Source organism: Canis aureus, chromosome 4 (assembly GCF_053574225.1).
Source record: "Canis aureus isolate CA01 chromosome 4, VMU_Caureus_v.1.0, whole genome shotgun sequence".
Taxonomy (NCBI): Eukaryota; Metazoa; Chordata; class Mammalia; order Carnivora; family Canidae; genus Canis; species Canis aureus.
The window spans coordinates 3,730,488-3,749,658 of record NC_135614.1 but is presented as its reverse complement, the minus strand read 5'-3'; the positions used below and the strand labels follow the sequence as shown (position 1 = coordinate 3,749,658).

At 43.5% G+C, this 19,171-nt stretch overlaps 1 long non-coding RNA gene across 6 annotated transcripts; it reads left to right on the top strand.

Annotated features, from left to right (window-relative positions):
• The first annotated feature begins 3,148 nt into the window (after positions 1-3,148).
• LOC144312069 (uncharacterized) lies at positions 3,149-9,861 on the top strand. Of its 6 annotated transcripts, none has more exons than XR_013377511.1 (6): positions 3,181-3,360; positions 3,966-4,142; positions 5,152-5,260; positions 7,553-7,671; positions 7,914-8,151; positions 8,289-9,861. It is a non-coding gene; the product is annotated as an uncharacterized LOC144312069 (long non-coding RNA). The 6 variants fall into 6 exon arrangements; XR_013377509.1 differs by having other exon boundaries at positions 3,182-3,360; positions 7,914-8,181; positions 8,289-9,859; XR_013377510.1 differs by lacking the exon at positions 8,289-9,861 and having other exon boundaries at positions 3,149-3,281; positions 7,914-8,280.
• The last annotated feature ends 9,310 nt before the right edge of the window (positions 9,862-19,171 follow it).

Here is a 19,171-nt window from a genome sequence, read left to right as displayed (position 1 = left end):
ACTTTTAATGGAATTAGGACAATTCTAATACAAACTGGCAAATATATTATAGAGATAAACATCTTATGCACCCCAGAAATATAATATTCCTGAGTGGAAGGAAATCTAGGAATCATGAAGTTCAATCTTGTCTCTCTCTCTCTCTCTCTCTCTTTTTTTTAAGATTTTATTTATTTGAGAGAGAGAGCTCAGGTGCATGTGTTGAGTGGGAAGAGGGGCAGACTCTGCTGCTGAGGGTGGAGGGGACTCCAGGATCAATCTCACATCCTTGAGATCATGACCTGAACTGAAACCAAGAGTCTGGCACTTAACCCACTGAGCCACCCACATGCCCCTTGTTTAACCATCAGAAAAATAAACCTATGCAAGGCTACTACTATCTGAGGTCACATGGCTTGTTTCTGATAAGATTTCATGTTAATTTTATTTCTGAAAGTTTATTAAAAAAAAAAAAAAGCCAAACAAGCAAACAACAAAACCAAAGAAAAGCCCTATCATTGTTTACTTTTACTGAGAGCAAAAATCAAATAGAATGAATAAATCACTTTTAAGTCTAACTTTTTTCCAGAACTTGCTAGATATCCGTTCTGTAGAGGCTACAGTAACAGTTATAATCCAAATTTGTTGGTGTCTGCCCCTGCATGAATAATGTGGGGCCTCTATTTTCTCTAAATATCATTCTTCCAAGTATTTCTGATCCATGCTCTCTGCATCCCCCAGATGCTGTCTTGTTTCCCAACCACTTGGGAGCGCTGCTTCACCAGTGCCTTGTCTCCACATTCAGGGAGTTTTGACCTTTGGACTGAGGCCACTGTTTACTGCCTGTTTCCAAAGCACTGCTGGCCTTTCTGTGGTTCCTGATTAACTAAAGCCACCTAGGAGATGCAGGTGTCATCAGGGCATCCCAGTGACAAGTCCTGACTGGGCAGGAGAGAGTGAGGCTAGGACCAAGCCAGGGGGCATGTGTGTGTGTAAAGATGGAAGCTTGGGTTGCTTATTTTGTAGGCAATGAAGAAATAATGAACATTTTTAAAAGGAGAGGAAGGGATCAAATTTGTGTTTTGGGAATGCCATTCCAGCCACAGAGGAAGACTACGCAGGCAGGGGGGATGGACTGAACTAGGGGAGGAGCAGTTGCGATAGGGAGATTAATAGGATAAATTAGCAGAGTCCTGGGTTTCTGGCCTGGGAGATGGATGCATGTTGGTGCCACTAGCCAAGACTGGGAACACCTGAATAAGAGGGTCAGAACAGAACAATTTTGGTCTAATTCTTTAGGTTTTTGTATTAATGGACATGCGCTTGACTGGAGTTGTGATTTTATACTCACTGTGTCTTCTTTTTCCCATTAAAGATTGTTTTGATGATAAAATAACATGTACTTAAATAGTTTTTTCATCAACATATTTGTCTTTCGTTTATTGTTTGTCAAATAAGTCAGGAGGCTTTTAGAGGCTGCTCCCAGGTTTTGAAGACTATGACGTGGGCTGCAGGAGGCTGCTGATGGGAGGGGGGCGCTCATGGTCCGTATGTATGACACAAGACCTCGCTTGTGTCTGATTTTGATGAAAGGCTGCCTAGGTTTCAATGAGAACTGGACCCCTAATGATGAGCATTCTCCTTCTGACGTCAGCTCGTTCTTCATCGGGCACCTGTGTGAAGCTGCTGTACCAGCAGCTGTGCTCTGACCCTGAAAACTGCACATCTTCCCCATTTCTATCAGGTGCCTAACAGTCCATTGGGGTGACTGAGCCCTGCGAGTAACTGCTGTGGGATCAGCTGTAATGGAGCCTTATCAAACATTCATCCATTCAGGCATGAGCTGTCGGGCCATTACCCTACTTGTCAGACCCTGCTGTCGAGACAGTAAACAGTGCTGAGGCCCCTGTGGGTCTGTCCATCCTGCCCAGGAGTCATGTGGCACCGCCGGCTTCTTTCTCTCACTTTGCCTCCGTTGGAAACGAATTCAACCAGTGGAGTAACTGGCTGGTGGTTTAAAATAGGACAATGAATACAACAAGCATTTGCCCCAAGGGAACTCAGCCTGGGCTCCAGGATTGGACTATTCTCTCTCAGTACCAGATCCTGCCCCAGGTGACCTTGAGACTGCCGGTTTTTCCAATCCCGTCTGTTCTTTAACAGCAAGAAGTTTGTTTGTTGTCCTTTCGTTTGAAAGCGGGGAATGGTTGTGTAAATTGGTCTCAATCTTGTGAAGAAGATTTAACCGGTCCGTTAGAGTCTTCTTGCAATTCAGAAATTGGAACTGGTTTATTGTTGTCTGGACCTAAAGTGCCTCCTCCTAAGAGTGCTGACTGAAGTGAGGCTAATCCCTTCTGCTAGGACACCCGGGAGCCAGGAGTTTGGGTCTTCCTGTACTGTGCTCGTCCACCATCGGGGAGTGGTGCTGTCCCCTTTACTTGGGGATAGAGAAAGGACTGAGGCTTCCTCCCGTTCCTCCCTCTGCGAGTAAAACAAAATATCAGCATTGCATTCTAAAGGGAAGACCCTAGTTCTAAGCAATTCCCTTAAGTGGCATAGAGGCAAGCACTTGGTCCCTTGGGGGTGGCAGGCCGAGGTCAGCGGGGGCCTGGGCTCTAGGGAGACTGGAAAGGAAACCGTCTGGGCGCAAATCCTGCCTTGGGAATTGGCACTGACTCCTTTTACTTTTCCTGTTGGAGTTTTGTTTGGTTATGACTTGCTTTCAGGTTCAAAGCACCATTTTTGTGGGGCACCTGGGCGGCTGGCTCAGTCGGTTGAGCCACCGGCTCGGTTCGCTCGGCCCGATGTCGGGGCTCGGCTGCGGCGCCTGCGGGAGGTTCTGTCTCCTCCTGCGCCTCCCCTCGGCCCACACACTGTCTCTCTCTGAAATAAATAATACATCTTAAAAAAAAAGTACTATTTCTTTTAAATCTTCACCCAACTTTTTTACATACTATCCTTGCTTTTTTTTTTTTTGAGAAATGGGCAACATACGTACCATTTGACCCGGCAGTTCCATTTCGTAGGGATTCACCGCAAAGAACCGAAAGAGGGCGTCGGCCTCCGTGTGGACGTCAGCGACCACTTCCTAGTGACCGACTCCTTCCTCCAGCCTACTCGGGGCTCCGGCCGCAGCCTGCGGACGCGCTGGCGGGAGCGCAGTGACGTAAGCACGTCGGGGCGCAGCGGAGCCGGAAGCTGCTGGCGCGGCCGCAATCACTGGGCCCTGCGCGTGGTGCGCGTCCGCGTCGCCCGAGGCGTCTGCGCCCCGGGCGCCGAGTGTGATGGCCACGGGGAGGTCGGTAAGAGGCTGCGCCGAGGCGCCTGGGGCAGAGCGGCTTGGGCCGGTCCTCGGCCGCCGTCAGGGTGCAGGCCCCTGTGGTGAGCCTCCCGCCCCTGCCCCTGCCCCTGCCCCGCCCCTGCCCCTGCCCCGCCCCTCCCCCTGCCCCCGCCCCCGCCCCCGCCCCCGCCCCTCCCCCTGCCCCCGCCCCCGCCCCCGCCCCCGCCCCCGCCCCCGCTCCGGGCCGGAGGGGACCTGAGCCCAGTCCCGGCTCTGCCTCCTGCCCACTGACCTTTGTCCTCTGTCCTCCAAGTGTGCTCAGCGCTTTGGAGACAGTCTCTGAACCCTGACCCCTCGGTCTTCCTGATGCGGGGCCACAAGCGAAAGACCGAGAAAGAATGAGACATTTTCGGGGCCGAAGGGTACTTTGATCGATTTAAATCACAGGGACAGGACCCAAGGGCAGAAAGGGCTGCACAGGATCCTCAGGGGGGACCGATCACGTGATTTTTCGTTAGTGGGGCTTAGTGGGGCTTAGTGGGGATTAGGGATGGGGTCAGGGATGGGGTCAGGGATGGGGTCAGGGATGGGGTCAGGGATAGCGTAGGTGTCGGGCCCAGCTGTTGCTAGGGCAAGGCTCCTTTCACTGCTGTGTGGTGGAACCTCAGTCCGGAGACCTTTCCGACGGAGGCCCTACGTTTGGCAGGTGATGCTGGCCTAGATCTTGGAGGAGGATGTTGATGGTTATGGGAGTGAAGTGACACGAACTAGAGCAGATCCTTAGTGGTAAGACAGGCGTGAAAGGAAGTCCTTCGAGGAGGGTGTAGAAGCTCCCATCCGGATGCCCCAGGAACCCTGCCTGGAGCCTACGAGCCGCAGCAAGGTCCGGCCTTTGTTCCTTTTTCTCTCATCATTCCCCGTGATGTGCTGGCCTCTCGGGGATAAGCTCCGTTCCCGCGAACCGGCCACTCCTCCGGCCTTTGGACTTGCTAGTGGCAAGTGACTGAGCGGGGTTTGCTAGGAGCCAGGTGCTCTTGTACCCCTGGACCCCGGGGACAGAATAATTAGAAGAAGGCATGAAAAACGAAGGTCCTAGGGACATTCATCTCTGAATTGTTTATAATACCAAAAAATGGGCCATGACATAAATGTTCATTAAATGAACATGATTCAAAAAGTCTGGTATAGTCACTCATTGGAATACTATGGAATTGTTTACAGTGATGTCTTTTGCTTCCTTTAAAATATTTCATCATAGGCAGTGATTTAAAAAATTACGCTGGGTGGGGGTGACTGGGTGACAGGCACTGAGGGGGGCACTTGATGGGATGAGCACTGGGTGTTACTCTGTATGTTGGCAAATTGAACACCGATAAAAAATAAATTTATAAAAAAATAAAAAATTACACCTCGGAGGGGTGCCTGGCTGACTCAGTCAGTGGAGCATGCAATTCGTGATGCTGGGGTTGTGAGTTCAAGCCCTGTGTTGAGTGTAGAGATTACTTTTTAAAAAAGTCTTAAAAATTACACCCTGAGTATGGTTGTTTATTTCCTTATTAATTTGAACCCTGCAGGGATCAGCTAACATTTTAATCAGAAAGCCCTCACTTTAGTGCGACCACAGCCAGAGATTCTCTCCCCCATGGCTTCCTTAGTCGCACAGACTCAGCAAATTCTCTGATTACCCTAGTGATTGTTAGAGATGGGCCCCATTGGTGAAATCAGTGGTATTTAAGATCATGGGATTGATGATTCGTTAGTTGAAATAATCCTCACCTTTTCTCAAAAAGGGTGTAAGAATTTAGCAAGGCCTATGGCCCACACCCTTAGGGATGACAGCTAGGGGCTGACCCTAAAAATCCAGTGGCTGATTCAAGCTGGTCTTTCAACAGTGCTCCATGTGGGTATGGTTTCTGGCTGACTAAATTCTAGGATATTCAGTATTGGCTGACTGAAGCTCTCATTCAAGATGTAATGGAACCAACGTAATTTTGCTTTATGGTGAGTCACAATTAGAAACTTAACACAAAGGAGACTTTATTTGCAGCAAATACGGAGATTATGGGGAAAGACTTCCAAATCTTGAGAATCCTGAGCGAGGGTGGGTGGGTTCCTTTTATTCAGGGTTAGAATGAATATTCAGATAGAGGAACCTTGTCATCAGATATAGAGGCAGGGGATATGGTTGAGCATGTGCCTTAAGGAATCATGCGCTGTACACAACATTGCGTACTATGTAAATGGGGCTGAGGCTCCTCCTTTGGTGGAGATTTTATTTTATTTTATTTTATTTTTTAATTTATGATAGTCACACAGAGAGAGGGAGAGGCAGAGACACAGGCAGAGGGAGAAGCAGGCTCCATGCACCAGGAGCCCGACGTGGGATTCGATCCCGGATCTCCAGGATCACGCCCTGGGCCAAAGGCAGGCGCCAAACCACTGCGCCACCCAGGGATCCCGAGATTTTAATATTATAATGAGGTAGAAGTAACTGTGAGTCACTCTATGGTCCATCTGCACAGGCGTGAGTGGGGGATTTAGCTCACATTGGTAAGGGTGATCTGGGCCGCTGGAGCTCTTCCTCTGGGCAGTCATTACTGCTTGGGGGGTAGTTTCATTTTCCATCATGGAATGTTATGCCCATCGGGTCCCTCGCCTGAATTAAGAGATAGTGTGAAAAGAAGAGCTTAAGGAAAAATGTGGCACAAACGTTGGTAGGTGCAAGCAGGTAAGCAGTCAAGATCAGGTCTTGGAGTCTAGCTCAAGACAAAGACGGTAAAAAACACAAACAACAACCCACAGAGCTGGGCTTTCACCATGGTACAGATGGCATTGCTCATCTGTGTATGTGTGGGGGTGTGAATTTGGGCTGAGCCTTGCTTTCATTTGTGGTGGGAAGTAGCTAGTTCTCAATTACCTAAATGTTCTGTGGGTACTATCATCCACCAAAAAGGACTTAAGATTTGTACATGGTCAGATTGGCTAAGGTCAGTTTGCCACATCATTTAATAATCAAACTTACATTAATATTAAGATGTCTGTGATACATTGGTGTATTTTTATTTTATTTTATTTTTATTTTTTTTTTTTTTTGCTGTACAACAGCAGCACAGAACACAGAAGCAATATCTTTTTAATGACTCACCTTAGAATTCATACCCTGTCCTTCCAACATACTCAACTGGTTAAAAGCCAGTCACAAAGCCTGACCCACACTCGGCAAGAAATGAGACTCTACCTCTTAATGGAAGAAATGTCAAAGAAATATTTTTAGAAACTTTGATGGTGCGGAGTGGGTGGTAGTAAAAGGAAAACATGGAACATAAATTATAATCCTATTTTGGTAAAAAAGAAAAATAATATGTAAGAATTTTGGAAGAGTATGTACCCAAAGGTAGTGTTTGTTCTTTTTACTTATGTGTTTTCTAAGTGTCCAATACATACATCTACTTTTACAGTTATAAAAAGGAATAAAGAATTTCTATTTTCATTAAACATAGATAATATATAAATATGTTGTAAAGAATTCAAACAATATAGTAATATAGTGAAAAGTGAAATCCCTCAGCATTTCTGCAATGATTAGAAATGCTAACTTTTTGATATATATACAATTCATTGATACAAATGGTTTTTTCAGCTCTCTGCTTTATTCTGTTGATGTTTGTCCACTCTAGAACCATTTTCACAGTGTTTACAGACTGATTGCTTTATCATATGCTTTGGCATCTGTTGGACACATTGGACTGTGTGTTGCCTATCCTTGATTTTGTTCATGCTTTTTTTTTTTTTCTACTTGGATGTCCTTCTTTGTCTCCTTCTAAGCCCCTAGCCCTCTCTCTAGCCCTCCCACCCCAATCATTCACCAATTTACCCCCCCCAGCTTTTTAAGCCCTCACATTTTGGGTCCTTGCATGTGGCCATAGTCAGTACCCTTCCTCATCTCTAAAGTTATTCTCTAGACTGTGAGTTCTGATCATTAGTATCCCCCCACACACACACACACAGTGTATAACAAGAGAGATAGTGCTTTTCTTTTTCTTTTCTTTTTTAAGATTTTTATTTATTTGAGAGAGAGAGAGAGAGAGAGAGAGAGAGAAAGCCAGCTAGTGCTGGGGGGAAGAGCAGAAGGAAAGGGAAAAGCAGACTCCTGCCGAGTGAGGAGCAGGATGAGGTGGGATCAGATCTTGACCAGAGCCAAAGGCAAATGCTTAACCAACTGAGCCACCCAGGCACCCCAGGAGAGTGAATGTTTAAGAGAAGGTCTTTCTTTGAACAATTAATTTTACTTAGGTTTCCATGAAGGAGTGCATCCCTCATTCTCACCAAGGAAAGTACCAGGCAGATGAAAAACCAAAACCATCTTAGGCAGCCTCCAATGATAAACTCAGAAGAGACCTTTGGGTACATAAGTAAGTGTTTGCTTTCCTTTGATTATCTGATCTTCTGTGGGATGGCAGCATACTGTAAATACTCAGCAGGTTTTGCTATTTTTGCTTCTGTGTCTTTGTTTTTAACAGCTCTGGTAAATTTGGGGTATTTGCCTTAAACAAAAAGGCTATTTGTTACCACATACAACTCCAAGACCAGATATAGGCTCAAAGATGGCATCAGGAACACTGGTACTTTCCCTAACTTCACTCTGTCTCCCTAGGTTCAGCCTTTGAAGATAGAGACAAAGCACACAGGCTGTGGCGGTGCCAGATGTCAGAGCTACACACATGGTTGCCTGCAAGAAGGAGAGAGTATCCCTTAGGAATGAGGAGTCTTTTCTCAGTTCCCTCAGCAGGATATCTCCAACCAGAACATGTCACACATTCCCTCCAGAACCAGCTATTAATAAAGGAGATGGGATAACTCTTAGACCAACAAGGCCACCTCCTGGGGCTGTGGTAGGGCCAGCTTCCCCTAAGAACATGGAGGTGTGCAGGGAGGTCGATACCGGATTCGAATGACATTTCTGTCAGGAAGAAGGGATGGAAGTGGGCCCTAGTTAACTCATTAACTTTGCTCATTTTTTTTTTTTTAGGTGCAGCTGCATCTCTGTACTGAAGTATAATATTTAATAAGCATCCTATGGTGATAATAGTGATGATGTGAATACTATGAATCTCGACCATTTTTGTGTGTGATGTACACTATGCTGAGCTGGTTAATATATCCATTTAATTCTCATAACTTGGGGATCCCTGGGTGGCGCAGTGGTTTGGCGCCTGCCTTTGGCCCAGGGCGCGATCCTGGAGACCCGGGATTGAATCCCACATCGGGCTCCCGGTGCATGGAGCCTGCTTCTCCCTCGGCCTCTCTCTCTCTCTCTCTCTCTCTCTGACTATCATAAATAAATAAAAATTAAAAAAAAATTTAATTCTCATAACTTTTCTATATATGAGTGACATCTGACTTTTCCTTCTCCTCAACATATATCTGGAACTTCCTACAAATAGCGAAGTTTGAAGGAAGAGAGGAAGAATGTGCTGCAGTCAGAGCAAGGTTTGTGAGTCAAGTTCCCAGCAAGTGACCTAACAGGTGCAGCTGAAGCCTCAGGGATCAGCAAGCATAATTAGGGGAAAGTGGTTACGGGGATCAGAGGGTCTTGAAGGTCCCCTTGAGGATGGATGTGATGGAAGAGCTACGTTTTTTTTTAAAAAAAGATTTTATTTATTAGAGAATGAGAGAGAAAGAGTGCATGAACAAGCAGGGGGAGGAGCAGAGGGAGAGGGACAAGCAGACTCTGCACTGAGCCTGATGTAGGGCTTGATCCCAGGACCCTGAGATCATGACCAAGAGCCGGACACTTAACTGACTGAGCCCCCCAGGTGTCCCAGAAGAGCTACTTTTGACATAGATTGCTCAGAACCTCGAAGTCCTAGTAGGAGCTGAACTGTGATAAATTAAAAGTCAAGGTATCTCATATAAGTAACTTAAGCCACAGGTTGTTTGGACATCCCGTTGACAAAGAATGCAGAAGTAGCTATCCAAATCCACTAATCAACCAAATACACTAACCAATTGAAGGGCTGAGGGGAGAAGGCTCTCCTACGGAGCTTCAAGGAGGAGAGCGCAGACACCTAGGCCACTGGCTTCTATTTATAAATTCTGTGCAAGCACCTAAACAGAGGTATGGATCTAAGGCTTAAATGGAATAATTTAATTCTAATTTGATATTTTCAAGTTAAAGTGGAAAACATAAAGAGGAATATCAGGACAAGGAGGAATGTAGGAAAGTGCTACAGAAGAAAGGAAATGCTCTTTGGAAATTGGAAAATTCAAATCAGAATTTGGATTACCAAATGGATTAATGAGTGTTCTGGGTTTTAGTTTCCTAAGCTGCATACAAGCTGGAAAGCAATAAAGCAAGAATTCAAAAAGCTTTTTAAGGTGGATATTTGAGCATGTCCTGCAAAATTAAGGATTTGAATGGTTCCCTCTTTAGTTCCCAGACTCTGACGACTGGAAGAGTATTGCAGGGGTCAACCTGCCTGGTGCTGTTATGGTATAGGCTATGGACAACATACATTTTTTTGCTGTTCATCTGTGAAATATTAATCACAGGTCTATATAAACCATGCTCTTCTATGTAGCCTCAGCTTTATAAAACTCAGAAATCTTTTTTTTAAAGTGTTGATGATAATATTGCCAACCTCAAAAAGCATTGAGTGTGTTAAATAAAAATCATCCTCAGAAATTGCTTATACAGTGTTTGGCATGTTGTATGTGCTAAAAAAATGGTAATTACTTTATGCTTTCTAAACATTTGCTTCAGGGGTTAAAATGCACAAATTAATATTTTCCTTTCAACACCATCTGTTTCATAGAATAACCTTTTACTTGGATAAGTTCATCAGGGTAGACTCATGATTATTTCTGCATCTCATTTTGTTTTTAATTTTACCCAGTGCATCATTAACGTGAAATATTTATTGCAATAATAATTTTTTTTAAAGGTTTTATTTATTTATTCATGAGAGACACAGAGAAAGAGGGCAGCCCAGGTGGCTCAGCGGTTTAGCACCTGCCTTTGGCCCAGGGCCTGATCCTGGAGACCGGGATCAAGTCCCACATCAGGCTCCCTGCATGGAGCCTGCTTCTCCCTCTGCCTGTGTTGTGTCTCTGTGTCTTTCTCTCTGTGTGTCTCTCATGAATAAATAAATAAAATCTTTAAAAAAAAGAGAGAGAGAGAGAGAGACACAGAAAGAGAGGCAGAGACACAAGCAGAGAGAGAAGCAGGCTCCATGCAGGGAGCCCGATGTGGGACTTGATTCCCGGTCTCCAGGATCACACCCCTGGCCAAAGGCAGTGCTAAACTGTTGAGCCACCCGGGCTGCCCTGCAATCGTAATATTGAAATAACACTGTTTTTGTGTTCTGTTCACTTTTCCATTAATATATTCTGGTATACTTTTTATCAGACTTCAGCTGGGGAAGTACTTTCATTGTGCTACCACAGTCCATATTTTATTTTTCTTTTGTGGTGAGAAGATGGTGGTTCCTGAGGTACCAGAGATTTAAAAAAAAAAAAAAAAAGTAAAGTGAGAATTTAGGGAATTATAATGTAGCCAGTGGGGTGAGATGAGGAGAAGGAGTCATTCACAGGAAACACAGAACATTAAGTCAATTGGCCCCAAACCAAGGGTACCGAGTCATCCCAGAGGTGTCTCAGGGCTTCAGTGTCATCTTACGGAGGCCACTCCAATAGATTATATTAAACTTGTCTGCATGGTAATTGCAAAAAGGGTTGACTCATCGAATTTAAATGTGACTTTGACAGAGGACTTCTTCCCTGGCCTTCATTACAAACAGACTTATTTATGAGCACTTTCCCATCATTTGTCTCTGTAGCTTCCTGGGTAGCAGTAAATGCCAGAAACAGCATGCTTGTAGGTATAAACCATTTGAAGGAGATAAGGAAGATAATGTGCAGAGTCTTATCAAGAGCATGAAGCCTTATCTAATAGCCCGACATAGAGTATGTTGCAACACATGAAACCACCACTGACCCTGGCCTCTACCTTCTCCATCCAGGATTTAATTTAGAGTGCTCAGCAAAAAAGCCAACACATATGCTACATCTTCCCACCATGGTCAAATAAAAGTGATCTTGTAAAAAATGGTTTTCCTTTGTGCAGAGTGCTTTCCTAACCTGTGGGAAGACACAGAGGGAACAGTTGCTGCTTTGCTCTTGAAGACTCCTGATGGGCATGCTGGGCTTCCTGGGCCAACATGTCCTGATTTTTAGGAGACTATAGGCCTTTTAGACAAGATGCAGCTAACGTATACCGTAGAGGAAAAACAGCAGTGAACGTGTACATGAGGGCAGAAGGAGGGTTGTCACTGTTGTGTGAACTGAAACATGCACACGCTTGAGGCTTGAGGACTGACCTATAGGAGACCATTGAAGACCGTTGCATTCAGGAAGAGCACCTAGGAGTGGGGGGCAGTGGGAGTTCTTTTTTCTTCGGCTTTTATGTATGGTTTGAATTATTTGGGGTCATACATTTTGGTGTTTTTTATTGGCAGGATTTGGGGCCCTTTCATTGTCTTTATGCTTTTTTATATTTAAAAATAGTTTACAAATATTACCTTATAGTTATGAGACAAAAAGATAATAAGTGTTCGTGAAGATGTGGAGAAATGGGACCCTCATACACTCCTGGTAGGAGTATAAAGTGGTCCAACCACTTTGGAAAACACTCATGAAGCTGCTAAAATGTGAAACACAGAGCTACCATATGACCCCCATAATCTACTCTAGGTCTAGATCCAAGAGAAATAAAAACCTATGTCTGCACAAGAACTTCATACATGAGTGTTCATAGCAGCATTATTCCTAATGACCAAAAAAGGACTGAAGTATTGACACATGCTACAGCATAAATCAACCTTGAAAATGTTACGCTAGTGAAAGAAGCTGGTCACAAAGGGCCATATGATGTATGATTTCATTTATGTGAGGTATTCCAGAATAGACAAATGTCTAAGGACAAACAGAATAGTGAATGTGAGGGGCTAGGAAGAGGAAAGACAGGGGAGGGACTTGCACAACTGCAAGTATACTAAAAACCATGGAAGTATACATTTTAAACTCTATGGAATGTGAGTTATATCTCAATAAAACAAATTGTAAAAGAACCAAAGACTAGGTTTCCAAAGACTAAAGAGGGCTCTAGTTGCCATTGGATTTGTAATTTTTCTTTGTGGCATTTTTTATGCTTTCGTCAAGTACTTTTCCTCAAAGGGAAAAAAGGAGTTGTGGGTTTTCTAATAGAAGATTAAGACACTGGAGTTTGTTCAAAGGGACGATCCTGTGTTATCCTGAAACATTTTCCATTCCTGCGAACCATGAGGACTCAGGGAGTGAAGAAGGGGTTGCTAACAGAAGCAGTCAGTGAGCATGTCCTAAAAGGCCTACCTGACCAGAAATTCCTACTCTAGGGAATGAGAGTGTTCTGGGTAAATTCAGGCATTTTCTGGGAATTTTCTAGGCTTCTTTAAATCTGGTTAAATTATGTCATAGTTTTGTGTGATTCACTCAGCAAATGTTCCCTGAGCTCCTGGGCTATGCCAGGCCCTTTGTCTGGCACAAGGACAAGGGAATTTTTAGGATGAAAGTCTGACTTTGGAGAGGTGTGGGTAGCACAACCAGATGTGATAACCTCCCAGCAACCATGTTGTCAATCTCAGGGCACTCCCTGGGGGCACCCTTGCCCCAGTGAGAAATAGTGACTGACAGGTGATGGATTTCTGTCCTTACGTTGGTGCTTGTCTCCTTCCCTGCCCCATCCCTGCCAACACCCCTAGATTTACCCTACAGAACACAATAAGGCCAAATACTCAGGAGGGTAAGAAAATAGATGCTTCTTTGAAAACTAAACTCATAGGTATTTTTGATCCATGGAAGATAAAGTCAACATCCTGAGAGCCCTTCTTGTGTACCCATGAGGTGATGAATTGCTAGACTGGCACATCGGAGGAGCACCTGGCAAACATGCAGCAGTAGCTATTATAATCCAACCCCTTACTCCAATATAGAGATTAAAAGACAAAACTTGACAGGTATAGTTCATTTTTTCCAGCATCATTGAAGCCTCATTTTTTATTTGACTACCATCAGTCTTTGTGCAGTCAGCCCTTTGCCTTTTCCTTCCTCCCCTCCCAACCTGTGTGAGAGACTTCACTGGATTCGGCCATTCCTTTTCACCTAATTCAGCTATTGGGGGTGCTGAGGAAGGTGATTTATTTCTCTTTGTCAATGTCTTCAGTCCCTTCCACATCAGCAAAAATGAAAAAAGCTATACTTCTTGGGAAAAGTGGGAAGAAAAGAGGTTGGCAATTTGCAGGACCTTCTAATTTCTGCTCCCTCTGGCCGGTGGCTATTGTAAGACTTGCTAAGACTTTTATTGAAAAAAACAGCAAGGCTTTAGGTCTCAGAAGGCAGAAGTATGCCATGGTGTAGGACAGAAGCACATTGCCAGCTCACAGCATGAAAATCCTAAGCAAGGAATCAGGGAAGTAGAATTTCCAAGGGATAGCCAGGAATCAAGACCAACGAAAATGACTGAAGGAGAATCAGAAAATTCCAAGAGCAAAGAATTTAAAGCCAGAAAGACAGAAATAAGTCCTTATTTCAGATGTGAGAAAGTTAAGTCTGTAGAGGTTAAATGTTTTATCAACCGCCATGTAGCTGGTATCCTGGTCTGAATATTTTGGGTGAAGATGGGAATGGCAATCTCTATGAGAAAGAATAGTTTCTCCAGAAAGGCTACTATGATAATCAGGTTCCATTTCTGGTTTTCTGTTTCTCCTGTTCTCAGACCCTGTAAGTTCTCTGTTGGTCATTGAGGTAGATCACTCTCATTTGAATTCCTAATATAAAAGGGAGTTTATTTTGTTGAACATGAAGATCTAAAAATAGAGACTCAGTGCATAGTGCTCCAGTCAAGATGCTATTTCCCGTCATCTGCCAACTGCTTTGGGTTTTCTTAGAGATTTGTCCTAAGGAAATTCTATTTCTCTGGAAAGTGACAGAATGAAGAAATCTTACCTCTTCTTAGATCCCTAAGTGGTCAATGACAAGATTTTCACCCTTATTGATTGAAAAATTTACTTTTTTGTCTCAATTTTATAGGTTCTATGAATCTAAGATGTTTTATTGGCTTATTTTAAAGCTCCCTTGATTATGGACTAATGAGACACAGGCAGCGATAACACCCCCCCCACCCCCGCCCCCAGTTTGCTAACAACAAGGACATAGCAGTCTAATAGAATCTGTAGTTACCAAATCACATAGCATCAAACTTGAGTGATGGTGGAGGGGACAGGGGGTGGCTGTGTGCCTCTGTAGGCTGGATTAAGTACAACCTAAGGGGGAGGAGCTGATGTGGACTCTAGCAGATCTTACCTCTCAAAATAGGTGCCTATCCTTAAATGATTTAGAGCAATTAGAACTCTTTTACATAGCTAATAGCTAGTCTGAGTGTAAATATAGACATACTTTGGAAACTTTGGCTGTTGCTTTTGGAGCATACACTTCTCTGTGACTGAGCAATTCTACTCTTTCATATCTAAGGTGAGATATCACCACAAACAAACAAAACCCTTAATATTAGTTACTTATTGTGCCTTAAAAAAAAAGTCACCTAAAGCACAGTGCTTTATAAGAGTAATCATTTCTCTCTCATGGTTGTAGAGGAGCAGGTATTCAGAACCAGCTCAGCTGGGTGGTTCTAGCGCAGGGTCTCTTATATGGTTGCTGGCAGATGTGGACTGGGGCTAGAGGACTCCCTTCCAGGGAGGCACTTGCATGGCTGTTGGCTGGGAGGGGTTGGGGAATCATTCCCTCTCCACAGGGCTACTTCAGCATCCTTGCTGTGGCAAGCCAACTGGCTTCTCTGGAGACAAAGCAGAAGCTGCATGTGCCCTATGCCCAGTCACAGTGTTACTTTTACTATGTCCTACTGTCATAGGGCCAGTCTGGTTCAGAGTAGGAGAGGATGGTATAAGGCTGTTGTACACGAGGAAAGAGGGTGATTACTAGTGCTTAATAACCTGAAACTACACATTTTTTTTAAAAAAATTTATTTATTTATGATAGTCACACAGAGAGAGAGAGAGAGAGAGAGGCAGAGACACAGGCAGAGGGAGAAGCAGGCTCCATGCACCGGGAGCCTGACGTGGGATTCGATCCCAGGTCTCCAGGATCGTGCCCTGGGCCAAAGGCAGGCGCTAACCCGCTGTGCCACCCAGGGACCCAATAACCTGAAACTAGAAACAATTCAACTGTCCATCAATAAAAGGATAAACTGATATTTTTTTTTAAAAGATTTTGCGAGAAATAGGGAGGGAGGGAGAAAGAGGGAAGAGAAAGAAAGAGAGAGAACACACATGGGGAGGAGCAGAGGGAAAGGGACAAGCAGACTCCATGCTCAGTACAGAGCCTGATGTGAAGCTTGATCTCATTACTGAGCCAAAAATCAAGAGTTAGATGCTCAACAGACTGAGATACCCAGGGCCCCCTAAACTGGTATCTTTAATGTAATGTAGTAGATAAAAGAAATATTGACACATGAAGTATAGATCTCAGACACTAGATTGAGGAGTCTAAACAAAGAAGAATTTATATAATTATTTTTATATGAAGTTCAAGAACAAGTAAAATGGACCTCTGGTCATAGTTAGCACCTCTAGGAGGTGTTGACTGACAATAAAAATGAGGAAACTTTCTGGGGTTGCTTCATTTACCTTTTGATCAGGGTGGTGGTTAGACATGTATTCAGCAGGCCCTCTGTAACATTGGTAGAGCTCATATGCTTCATCGTATGCATATTAGGATTCAATAAGTAAGAAAAAAAAAAGTAAAAAATCAGGAGTTGTTAAACACCTGGGGATTTACTTTCTTCCTTCCTGGCAGTGAACAAATGGACCTAGGACTAGGAATTCTTAGAATTTAGGGATTTTAGATGCTGTGGAAAACATAACTTAGTCTTATAAACATACTCTTCCAGTGTTACTGGAAGTAGATCCATATAAAGGGGAAGAAGTAGGAGTAATATAGGCCACAATGGCTTGTGGCCCAAAGTTGGAGCTTATTAGTCTTCAGTCACACAGAGCTTCCAATTGGCTTTTGTACTATATGAACAGACAAGATTGATATTTGAAGACATACCATCAAGAAAAAAGGTCTGAAGACAATGCAGGATAAACAAGATTTCTATTTGAAATAGAAGATAATGTATATTCTGACTTAAGTCTCAAAGTATATGCCAAAACTAGAGACAAATCAAGGAAACAAAGAGGTAATTTAAGAAACTTTTATCTGGAAAAAAAAAATAAACTAGGGAGGTAGAGACAAGACAGAAGGGGGGGGGGTATAAGTCAGAAACAAGAATTTTTCCTTGAGTTAAAAACATGTACTCTATAGATTAAAACTCTTTTCTATCAACAAATCACAGAATATCCCATCATCATTCTCTGGCCTTCTAAGTTCTAAAGCGTCTGGAATAGCCAAAGACAGGAGATCAGATGTCAGAATAGCAGGCTACAACACTGAAACCTGGAAGTCAATAGAGCATTACCTTCAAAACAGAAAATAGACCACTTCTCCAAAATTTGGTACCTAGCTAAACTGTCGAGAGCCAGATTGGGTGGGAGCAGAGAGAAAGCTACTCTCAGGCATCCACTTTCTTAGAGTTTGCCTTATACATCATTCTTCCTCAAATGGATACAAAAATGGCATATGCCAAAAAGAGGACCTAGGATTTATCCTATACGAAAGGGAGGACATCAAAGGGAGGTCTTATGCTGACAGCTAGCTGTGCAGCAGACCCGTGGAGTTACCTAGAGAGGCTATGTTATCACGTGAATAGTCTGAGGATATGTTAGTGATAGGCACACAGCAGACCAAATCAATGATCTTTATCCAGGAAAAACCCAAAATATGCAAGCGTAGATTACATTATTCTGGCTAGATTCAAGCAATCTTTTAGTAATTACCTGGAATCAGTTTCATTAAATTTGGAGGATATTGTGAAGGTAAAGAGTCTGGGGTGGCAATATAAACTTATAAATAAGTTATTAGAAAAAGCCTCTTAAAACTAGACAAATGCCAAAAAGTAGCAGAAGTATAAGAATTATACCCTCTGGGGATAATAAAGTTTCTAATTTAGCTGAGACACTATATTAATAAGCTATTCAAGTTAATGGTCCCAAATGATATTTCACTTTAGAGCAGTGATTTAACTTTAAGCTAGGAAGTTTGAGGGGCTTTTCAATTCAGAGGTACACTAATAATTTTTCTCCCTACAATATTCCTTTCTCCCTATTGAGCAGGCTAAGTTCCAATAAGGAAAGCAGAAACAGCCCAGATCTATAGAAATAATAGATTTATATTCTGTAGAACACTCCTACTAGAAGATTCTCTGGAAAATAGAAGTTTCCATGGTCAAATATGTTTGGGAAATAGTTCTTTGGAGGCTCACAGGACATTAATATAATTAGTCTGAGAAGCCGGAGAAAACCTGGCGGGTTCTAGGTCAAGGCTTTTTTTCTTTGATTAGATTTAGTGCGAGTGTACATGTTACCACCCTCCCTCAAAGGGGGAAAGAGAGGGGGCTGGTGGGGTGAAGAGGGTGGGGGGGGAAGAGTGGGGGGTGCGCGCCTGTGGGGGGGTAGTGGGGGGTGCGTGTGTGTAGAGCATGTCTGTGTGTGTCGGGGGGGAATAGGGGACCTATGTAGCTTAGTGAGTTAAGGATCCAACTCCTTTTTTTTTTTGTATTCATAGAGACACACAGAGAGGCAGAGACACAGGCAGAGGGAGAAGCAGGCTCCATGCAGCCCGATGTGGGACTCCATCGAGGGTCTCCGGGATCACACTCAGGGCTGCAGGCGGCGCTAAACCACTGTGCCACCCGGGCTGCCCAGAATCCAACTCTTGATTTCAGACTAGGTCATGATCTCAGGGTTGTGGGATCAAATCCCAAGTTGAGCTTGAATTCAGCCTGGAGTCTACTTGGGATTGGTTCTCTTCTTCCCCCTTCTGTCCTTCCTCCACCATGTTCTTTTTAAAAATAAAATCTTAAAAGTCCATTGAAGCTGAATAACTTACATGCTAGGTACTCTGCTACAGGGGACTTCTGTTGTAAATGAAACTTTCTTGATTATGCCAAATATCTGGATTTATAGGATACCACACACTTGTTTTAGTGTGATAAGCCAAGAACTCCATACCATATCCCCTTAGTTTTCTCACAGGCAGAACAGGACAGGACTTGGCAATTTTCTTCTCCCCGTCTTTTGATTTTTTTTCCCCCTCTATTCACCAGACATTTGTCTGCCCTTGTTGCTGGGACATTTTTCTTGTTTTATGTTGCTTTATCTCCCATGCATGATATAATGCCTATCACATAGGAGGTCAAGTACATGCTTGAATTTAGGGACTTCAGTCCTGCTCTAGCTCCTAGCTCAAGTAGCTCCTAGCCAGATATGGCTGTAGATACAGGAAATGTGGCTAGAAGGATTTTAAATTTAGAATCCCCTACTTTGTTCAGATACTAGGAAACTTAAGTTTGGAACAACTTGGGTACATGAACCTGCTTCACTGTAAATCTTAGAAGACCTAAAGATATAGTACTTATAGTTTTTAACCTGCAAATGAGATGTATTGTAAACACACGTGGATATAAATCTCAAATAATGCCTTACCTAAGTGATAATTTAGATGTATTAGGTTAAATACAGTTAAATTACATCTATCTATTCATGATACCTCAGATAACCCAGCTATACTTGTTGAGTAACCAAGTTAACCACTACTACCACTGCAATTTAAGACTTTTTTTTTTAGCATAGAAGTTAGGGATGAAGGTTTACCTCGTTAGGTTTTCATGGACCTCAAGTGTGTTACCAAGCATCTAAGATA